We start from the raw sequence: 10831 nt of genomic DNA, 5'->3' as shown, positions 1-10831 counted from the left end.
TCAAGTTTCAGGGGAATAGTTGGCAAACATTTTCTTCTGTTACAATAAGAATTTTGAGAAAACATACAAAAACATAGTACCACTATAATCACAGGAAAAATGTTTTTTTAAAGCTAGCTCTTATTTAGCACTTATTATGCACCATGTGTGATTTCAAGTGAGTTACATTTATTAACATGCTCGGTCCTTGTTAGGACTCCATGGTCTTTCCCATTGTAAAGAAACTAAAGCACTATGAGGTTCAGAAACTTGCTAAGGTCAAGAGTTAGTGGAGTCAGGATTTGGACCAAGGGAGTCTGGCCAGTTCTAGAGCCTGTAGTCTCAATAAGCACTCTACTACCAGGCTAGAAATCTGTCTTCTAGTTGTCCCATTTCCCTGATGTCTACTTTGCTTGTCTTCTTAATTCTGGGCAGGATGGCGAGGAGGAGGAGGAGGAGGAGGAGGTGGAGGAGGAGGAGGAAGGAGGAAGGAGGAGGAGGACGAGGAGGAGGTTAGTTCTAATGGAATGCACTAGGGACAATCTACCATGTTCTCTAGGAGTCAGCTTTGATGTTGATCAAAGTACAGTGGCAAAATACAGTGGGAAAAATTTATCTCTAATGGCCTCCTGCCTATTAGCTAAGTTTCATGCCTTCACCTGTTTATTGATACTAAAGGTCCAGACTCAGTGTCTAGAGTTTTTCCGATATATTTCTCCTTGGTTAAAAGCTAGTTATCCTGCTCATTTAACATTTGATTTTGTGCTACCAACTGCTAGAAAACCTCCAGGGACAAATTAATGCATTAGTGGGTTATTATGTCACCCTTCTGTGCAACATGTACTAACAGTGGAGGCCTTCTAGATATTATTTCTAAAGCTAAAGAATTCACTCTCAAGGTAGACATTTTGGACATTCCAGGGGAAATATTTCAGGTATTAAAGCTCAGGGGGCTCAGTTAAAGCTGCTTTTGATAATCTCATCTCCTGCCCAACTCCCAGTGAAGGCTGAAAAAGTTAAGTATTCATGGCCACCGACTCCTCGCCCCTTGGGGTGGCCGTCTAGCAGGTCTATCGTCTGAGATACAGGAAGCGGTCTGTGGATGTGGGAGAAAGCTTGGGCTTTTCTAATATAAGCAAAACAGTGACATCTGTTCGCTGCAAGGCTGCCTCCTGTCTTCCCACAGGTATTTTCAACTTAATACCTGACCTACCTTGGGCATTTGTGCCTGGGAGGAAGAGGCCAGAAGAATCACAGAGATGCCAGCCCTGGTATTATGAAGCCACCAAAACAACAGCAGCCGCTGCCTTTCTCCAGGTTATTTTTTTTGATGTGAAAACTAATCTGTGTGTATTAAGGCAGATTGTCTTTCACTGGCAGCCAAAGCATTCCTATCTGATGCACACAACTTTGAAAACAAAACTGTGTATGTTCATGACTCATTTTGTCCGGAAGGTTACTGTGCAGTTCCAACACTGTAAGAAGGCAAACAAAATCAAAGGCCCATGGGTTGTGTTTATATACAGCATCCCTGAGCATGTTATGTGTCTTTATATAATTTCTGGCTGCTGTAAAAACAAATATATTGAGATTAAAAATAGATCACATCCTTAATCCCGGAATCATGCACCATAATCCAAGCACCTTCAAAAATCCCCATGAGGCTCTGGGGAAACATCTCGACATCAGCCCTAACAACACTTATCCCCTCATCCTCGCCACTTTCTGAAGCCGTTCTGGAAGATCTTTCATGCATGTCTTTATTTATGCTCTTGTTGCTGCCTCAGTGTCCTGAATTGACCCAAAACATTTACCTTTCATGGCCATTTTGACTTTAGCAAAGAGCCAGAAATCCCAGGGCGTTAGATCTGGTGAATAGGGTGGGTGAGGACACAGTGTGAGGTTTTTACAAGCCTGCCTTTCTTTAGACGGCACTTGATAGTGGTATTCACTGTATGTTTGATCATCTTTATAGAGACACTCATGAAACAGGACTTCCAGAAGTGCTACAGAGAGTGGAAGAGCAATGAGTGTTTGACGTTAGGGTGATTATTTTGAGGGGGAGTAATGGAAATGTTGGGTACATGTACCAACTCCCTACGAAAACACAATCATTATGTACTGCTAACATGTACTGATAAACATAAAAGCGAAAACATTAAACATTCACTGTGTGTTTTGATCCCACCACGTACAAGTAGAAGGAATTGCAATTTGTTGTATAAAATGTGTATCAACGAGGAAGCTGGTCAAGCAGGGATCAGTTCCAACTTACTCTGCTGCTCAGCCTTCACCAGCAGCGTGGAACCATTGGAGAATTTAAGGAAGCTAAGGCATTGTTAGATTTGCCACAGTGGCACAGAGCAGGCAAAATTTTCTTAGGGTGATGCAAAATATTCACGCCTTTACTCTTACAGTGCAGCTCTTTGACCTGCTAAACTTTGTAGCATCTTGAGTCTTGCAGCCTGCCTTGGATTGGATTTCTGTGCCTCTCAGGGGGACCCACCTTCTCTAGGCTCTGGTGTCAGTGCCTGGGAGAAACATTTGTCTTAGATAGCAATTATAATAGAACAAAACTCTACTGCCATCTAATTATCAGTGCACAACTTCTTTCCTAGAGAAAATCTTGCCTAAAATTAAACTTGCGTCATTTGTAGGAAAATGAATGTACTTTGAGACCATGATGTTAAGTGAAATAAATCAGACCCAGCAGCTTAAATACTGTATGGTTTCTGTTAGATGAGAAATCCAGAGTATAAATAAAGAGCAAAATAAAAGACAGATAATAAGGAGTAGGGAGATAGAGCTCTCACAAATGGGAAAAGGATCAAGAGAGGGAGGAAAGGGAGAGGAGCTGAAAGGAGTTGAGGTGGTTTATGTACCCACACCAACTCCACACGAAGAATGTAAACACTGTGCACCGAAAACGTGTGCTAATTAAAAAGTAATTACCTGGCTGACTGTGCTCAATTTGTATCCTGGAGCAAGTTCCTTCCTTCCTCACCGAAGAGCAGGAACAAACAGTTCGTGAACTGGCAGTCCTTGGACCTGTCTCTGTGAAGCCTTGGTCTCAACCAGGGTTTCCTTGCGAGTGGTTCACAGACCACACACAGCCGAGTCACCCGTGGAGCCTACGTGAGAGACCGGACCTGTTCGCACGTGAGCTCACTGACCGAATCCAACACTTTTTCTTAGAGACGAGCAAAGGGGAGTAATTAACCCCCAATCACAGAACGCAGGGCACATTTGCTGGCAGCCAACCCAGCGCAAGTCTATTCCTCCTTCCCAGTGGCACCCGACGATTAGAAAAAAATGCTTCGTTTTGTGTTGCTGCAGTTTGGAGCACATTCCCCAATCACAGATTGCCAGCCTTGGAAGGACCTTAACCACACACACCTCAACTTCCCGTGTGTCCCACGGAGGGCACGGTCAGTTAATTCCCCAGGAGACAATGACTGGCTCAGAGGTGCACACAGGACCCAAACTAACCCCCCGGAGGGGAAGTCGGAACTCTCACTCGGAATCCAGATGTTCAAGCCCTGTCTGTGAATGGCCTGGGGTGTTCATTCTCAAGCCGAGCGCTTTGTAACGCATGGTCTTATTTTGAATTCACAACACATTCACGAAATCTCTACGTGTATAATAAGAGAAAGAGCAATACCTACCTCACGGAGGTTTCTGAGAAATGACAATAACACTCTAGACTTTAGAACAAGTATTGGAGAAGTGCAGATCCCCCTGTGGTTGGACTTAATCCTCACCTAAAATCCTTGCTCATCTACCCCCCCGCCCGTCCCATCCCTCTCAGCCCCCGCCCCTCTTCTCCCCTCTCTCTCCTTCCTTTCTTTCAGTTACTGAGTCACTGGGGGACTGAACCCAGGGCCTTCACATTGTACTACATCCCAGCCTCTCTTCTCTTCTCCCTTCTGCTTTTTCTTTCTTTTTTTTTCCGAGACAGGGTCTTGTTAAGTCACTCAATTGCCCAGGTGGGGCCTCCTGCCTCAGCCTCCCAGAGGGCTGGGATTGTAGGCAAGCACCACCAACACATGCAGCTTCTCACTCAGATACACGACGAGGGACTTCTGGTTCTATAGGGCAATTCCTCTTTTCTACTTAGGTAAGCCTTAACCGAACAGGTTCCTCCTGAACTCTAGCCTCAAAGTTCTTAGCCGTGAAAATGAAATTTGGTTTACTGTCTCCTCTTTTAGGCTGATCCCTCTCTCTCTCTCTCTCTCTCCCTCCCTCTCTCTCTCTCTCTCTCTCTCTCTCTCTCTCTCTCTCCCTTCTTCCCTTCCTCTCCCATTTATCTCTATTTATCCTCTGGTGACAGAAAACAATACCAATAAAAGTAGTGCCTGAAATGTGAAAATACTAATATATTCACGGAACCTATGGATTGTTTGTGCTAAAGGCTTTGTAGTAATGTTGATTTATAACGGCTTTTAAAAAACTGAAAGTGAGGGCTGAGAATGCAGCTCAGTGGCACCGCACCTGCCTGGCAAGCCCAAGGCCCTGAGTTTGATTCCCAGGAACCCCCTAAAATTGAAATTACTTGTAATTGTATAAATTCATAGGGTATGAAGGAAATATTATGCTGTATGAATACCACGTGGAATATTTAAATCAAGGTAGTAAACATATCCACCACCTCAAATACTTAACATTTTTCATGGTGAGAGTATCCAACATTTACTGTCTTAGCAATTTTGAAATGTACAATACTCTGTTACTGACTATACTTACCATGTTGTGCAAAAGAACTCAAAATAAACAAATCTCGTGTCTAAGAAGTGACCATAATCTCTCTATTTCCACATCTCCAATCCAGTCTTGATAATCACCATTCTTCTCTGTTTCCATGATTTTGACTTTTTTTTGTTTGTTTGTTTGTGGTTGAAGAGTGAACCCAGGGGTGCTATACCACTGAGCTCCCCCGTTTTTTTTTTTTTTTTTTTTTTTTTTTTTTGGTATCAGGGATTGAACTCCAGACCTTGCACCTGCGATGCAGGCAGTGGCACCACTGAGATAAATACCTGGCCCTCCCCAGCTTATTCTAAAAAAAAATTTTTTTTGAGACAATTTTTTGCTAAGTGACCCAAACTGACTTTGTTGAGATCCTCCTGCCTCAGCCTCCCAAGTAGATGTAACTTCTTACAGATCCCACGTGTAGTGAGAACATTTGTATTTTGGTGCCTGGGTTGTTCAGCTACCACAATCTCCTTCAGGTTTATTCATGTTGTTACAAATGACATGATTTCCTTTTTTGAAAGTTGAGTAATACTCCATATATATCATACATATATATCATACTCCATACATATCACATTGTCCTTACCCATTCGTTTGTTGGACACTTAGGTTGATATCATAATCTGCCTACTGAGAATAGAGCTCCAATGAACATAGCAGTAGAGATATCTATTCAACAAACTGATCTTTTGCATAAATATCCTGAAGTGGTGTAGACAGATCATATGGCAATTCTGTTTTTAAGTGTTTTGAGGATTCTCTAAACAGCTTTCCATAATGGCTGTACTAATTTATGGTCCCACCCATAGCATCTAAAGGTTTCTCTTTGCTCCCTATCCTCACCAATATTTGTTATCCTTTGTCTTTTTAATAACAGGCATTAAGGTATAAGATGATATCTCATCGTGGTTCTAAGTTTCCCTAATTCGTGATGTTAAGCATTTAAAAAAAAAAATACCTGTTGACCATTTGCATGCCTTCTTTTTGAGCAATATCTATGTAGTTCCTTTTCTCATTTTTTGTTGTTGCTGTTTTGCTATTTAATTATTTGAGCTACTTAATGTATTATCACTATTAATCCCTACTGGATGTATAGTTTACAGATATTATCTCTTAATCTGTAGGTTGGCTTTGTACATTGTTAATTGTTTCCTTTGCCTCATGGAAGCTTTTTAATTTGATGAAATCCCATGTGGTACTTAAACTTGATGGTATCAACTTGACTGGTTTAGGAGCTACTAGTGGAGCAGTGAAATTCAGTTCTGGGTGTGTCTGGGTGTAAGACCTGACTGAACTAAAGTGAGTCCATGTTGGATGAGTAATGGCCCCAGAGGCCTTGTGTACCAGTACAAAGTACTTTGTAGTTGCACCCCTACCTTTGCTTAGGAATGTAAAACTGCAGAACTTTGTAATCTAAATCCTAGTCTCAACTGGGATTAATGTAAATTAACAGGTGAACATTTAGTAGATCTGGGTAAATAGATAAAGACAGTTTCACTCTTTATCTGCCCAGAAGGAATGTTTTGAAAACGTTGGGACATTCTGTAAGCATCTTGAGTAGACCCCCACCCTGCCTATCCTCTTATAAAAAGGACCTCCGCCCCTGAGCTGGTGCCTCTCTGAGCTGCTTGGCTCCAGGAGTGCCGTCTGGCCAGACTAGTAAAGGTCTGTTCCCTTTCCAACGTGTCCGGTGTGTTCCTTCCCGGGTGAATCTCGTGGCTGTAGAGCTCTTTGGAGAGGTGGAATCGAGCTCCTTGGAGTGATAGTAAGGCCCTTGCTCTTACATTTTGGAAGCCCCCGGTGGCTGTTGAGCTCCTTGGAGTGGTAGTAAGGCCTTAGGTCTTACATGGGTAGGTCACAGAGGTGTGACTTTGGATGCTGTATCCAGTCTCTTCCTGTTCCCCTGCTGTGCTCCCCAGACACCATGAGGTGAGCACCATTCCTTTGCCAAGCCCCTCCACCATGATTTTCCTGCCTTGGAGCCAACTAACCATGGCCCAAATCCTCTGAAACTGTGAGCCAAGTAATTCACTTCATCCTCTAAGCCGTGGGTGTTGCTATTTGGTTCCAGCAATTGGATAGCTGATCAGTACTTCGTTTTTTGTTTGTCTGTTTGATATCAAATTGAAAAAAAATCACTGCCCAGACTAAGGTCATGTGGTTTTCTCCTACACTTTCTTCTAGTAGCTTTACAGTTTTTGGTCTTTATATTTCATCCATTTTTACTCAATTAAAAAAAAAATTTCATGTGAGATAAGGGTTCATTTGGATATCCAATTTTCCCAACACCATTTGTTGATATGACTATTACCCCATCGCACAGTCATGGTATCTTTGTTAACAATCAATTAATTATTAATGAGTTCTTGATTGTGTTACATTGGTCAGTTGTTTTCTAGTATGATGTTGTTTTAATTGTTATAGCCTTTCAAATCAGTACGACGCCCTCAACTTTGTCTTTATTGTTCATCATTGCTTTGGCTTTTGTGGGGTATGACACTGAAATTTTAATAGAGATTGTGTTGAACTGTGAATCACTTTGGGTAGTACTGACAGTTTAACAATGGCAATTCTTTCAATCCTCAAATATGAGCCATCTTTTCACTTATCCGTGTCTTTTTCAAGTTCTTTCATTAGTGTTTTATATGAGTTTTCACCTTTTTGGTTAAATCTATTCTTAAGTTTTTTTGGTAACTATTATAAGTGATATTGTTCTCTTGGCTTTCTTGTTGTATAATTTATGGTTAGTGTTTTGAAATGCTACTTTTTTCAGTTTTTAGTTTTTACATGTTTGTAGTACATAACGATCACATTCCTCACGGGGAGTTGGTACATGTACACAACACATATAAGTTCTTTTATCTCCTTCCCCTTTTCTGCCTCCTCTTCATCTCTTAGTCCCCCTCCCATTTGCAAAAGATCTATTTCCCTACCTCCCATTATCTATCTTTTATTTTGTTCTTTTTTTTTCCATACTGAGGATTGAACTCAACAACTTGCCCTTGTGAGGCAGGCAGTGGCACCAATGAGCTCAATCCCCAGCCCTGTTTTGTTCTTTATTTATACTGTGGGTTTCTCATATAAGAGAAGGCATGCAATGGATACGCTTGTGTGTCTCATTTATGTTGCTTAACATTATGATTTCAAGGTGCATCCCTTTTCTTACAAATGACTCACATGTATCCTTTTTTATAGCAAAGTAATATTCCCTTGTGTGTATTACATTTCCTTGATCCATTCATCTGTTCATGGGCAGATAGACTGCTTCCAAGATTTAGCCATTATGAGTTGTAATGCTATAAACATGGGTGTGCACGTATTGCTGGAATATGTCTTTAACTTTTTTAGGAAGCTACCTAGAAAGGGAATAGATGGATCAAATGGGATCTCAATTTTTAGTTTTTTTAGAAATCTCCATACTGACTTCCATAATGTTGTACTAGTTTACGTTGTCACCAATAATGTAGAAATGTTCTTTTATTCCCTCAGCCTCACCAACATTTGTTATTATTTAATTTCTTAATGATGACCATTCTGGAGTAAGGTAGAAGATCAGTGTTATTTTAACTTGCATTTTTCTAATGGCCAGAGGTGTTGAACTTTTTTTCATGAATTTATTTGCTATTTGTCCTTGTTCTTTTGAAAGGTGTTTGTTCATTTTAGCTGCCCAGCTTTTCATTGGGTCTTTTGTTTGGGCTGAGTCTAAATGTTTTTTAGTTTTTTGTTTTTTATATATACAGCAGAGGACTAGCTGGCATTCCCCCCTCCATTCCGTGGGTCATCTCTTCACTATGTTGTTTGTTTCCATGCAGAAGATTTTCAATTTTATATGATCCATTTGTTGATTCTTGATATTGCTTCTGTTCAGGAAGCTTTTGCCTCTGCCTGTTTGATCTCCCAGCAGGAAGTGTTTCTGTTTTAACATTTGGATCGTTGATCCTTTTTGGTTTTAGTTTAGTACACCGTGAGATATAATGGATCTAGATTCAGTCTTCTGCATGTGGACAGGAAGTTTTCCCAGCACCATTTGCTAAAGAGGCTCTCTTTCCTCCTTATATATTTTGGCCCCTTTTGCAAAGAACAGACAGCTGAATGCACCCGTGGTTGTTTCTGCATCCTCTATCCTTTTCCAGTGATCCACAAGTCTGTTTTGCACTAGGGTCATGCTGTTTTTAATCACTGTAGAAACACTACTGGTTTTGTGTTGGTTTTATATTCTGCAAATCTTATGTGTTCATTCATTAGTTCTAACAGATTTTTTTTTTTTTTTGGTGGAGTCAGTAGGATTTTCAATATGAAAGATCCATGTCATCAGCCAACAGTGACAATTTCACATTTTAATTTCACTTATTTCCTTTTCTGTTCACACCCCTTTTCTTTCTCTTGCCTAATTGCTCTGGCGAGCACATTAGTCTCAAGAGGTGGACCACGGAGAAGTTTAATGCCTTCCTGAGGTCACACAGCTTTTACAGGGTAGAGTTGAGAGTAAAATCCAGGGGATCTGATTCCTCAATCAGTGTTTTTTTTATGCTTCCTTTTGCCCCTATCCAGCCTGGTTGAACTTGCCTTTAACCGTCACTGAATTCAACCACCAAGAAAGAAAATCTGATATGTACTGAAAGCAAATATGCTTCAAAAATTAAAAAAAAAAATGCTTCAAATTTGACTTTCACAGTTTCCTAGCCAGTTTTTTTCTTGGAAGAAGGCATTTAGTGTGTGGTTTTCTGTGTACACAGGGTGTGACTGGTTTTGTAACCTTATTGTTGCTCTTTAGTTTAAAACGTCAAGTATAGACCATTGAGATACTTTTTGGTAATTCTCTCTAGTTTTTACCCTTTCTCTAAGAGCTGGAAAACTGAAATAAGATGCAATATTCTGAATGTTTTAGGTTTTGTTTAACTTGCTTGAGTGTTTGACAGTCTTGCTTGTATTTTAAAGTATGAAATAAAGCTGCAACTGGTGGCTCATACTTGTAATGGCAGAATTCCAGGAGGCTGAGATAGGAGGATTGCAAGTTCCAGCCCAGCTTGGGCAACTTAGCAATTTAGTGGGAATTGGTCTCAAAATTTCAAAAAAATTTAAAAAGGGCTGGTGAGTTAGCTCAGTGCAAAGGCCCTGGGTTCAATTCCTGGTAAAACACACACACACACACACACACACACACACACAGTATGAAATAAACTGTTGCTAATGTGTTGTTTCACTCTATTTACATGTTCTCTACTTTGATCATCAGTTTTCTTTGGATGAAGCCATCATTTATCAAGTACAGTCTTACCATGTTTTGATACTTTCCAAATATTTAAATGTAACCCATACCTCAGCTCAGGCTTCCTGGTTCCCAACCTTGGGGGATTTCTGCACCCTCCTGGTAAGATTTTGTGCAGCTGGTTCTCCTGCAGGACTCCAGATCTGCCTGCCTCGAGGTGTGACTCCCTTGTACAGACTTACCCTTAACGTCCACATATCCCAGGGTAATGTCAGCCAGGAGTAAGATCCAAGGCTCCCAAACTTATTGACGAAATATGTAACAAACCATTTCATAAAATATCCATTCTTTTCCCACCTTGACAAATATAACTTTGTGAAACCTGGCAGGTCAGCCTGAAATTTAGAATTCTTGCACATCTCCTGGTACCCCACAGGGATGGGACAGAGTGGAGAGACCTGGGCCTTTTCTGGCTGTGTTTGTTACAGCTCTGAGAAGAAAAGTTCTGTGCTAGACCGCTAAGCCTTCAACCATTAAATCTGTACTGCTCCTTAGCACACCTGTGATCCCAGGAGTCTGGGAGCCCGAGGCAGTAGGATTGCAAGTTGGAGTTCAGCCCAGGCGACTAGTGACCTAGCAAGACCTTGTCTCTAAATGAAAAAGAAAAAGGGTTATGGATGTAGCATATTGTGAAGGCCCTGGGTTCAGTACCTAGTTGAAAAATCACATACTGCTCCTGATCATTTGGCTGTTCTAATTCAACTCTGGTTTATCTCCCGAGGACAAAGCTCTGGTCACAACCCTGTGCTCAGGTGAAGTTATCTTGAGCATTCCCTGTACTTAAGCTGCATAGTCAGAGAGGGCTCAATGTCTCTGGAGTCAAACAAGAAATTA

This window comes from Fukomys damarensis, unplaced genomic scaffold (genome assembly GCF_012274545.1).
Source record: "Fukomys damarensis isolate Sample0158 unplaced genomic scaffold, DMR_v1.0_HiC HiC_scaffold_27, whole genome shotgun sequence".
Taxonomy (NCBI): Eukaryota; Metazoa; Chordata; class Mammalia; order Rodentia; family Bathyergidae; genus Fukomys; species Fukomys damarensis.
This window is presented reverse-complemented; position numbering follows the sequence as displayed.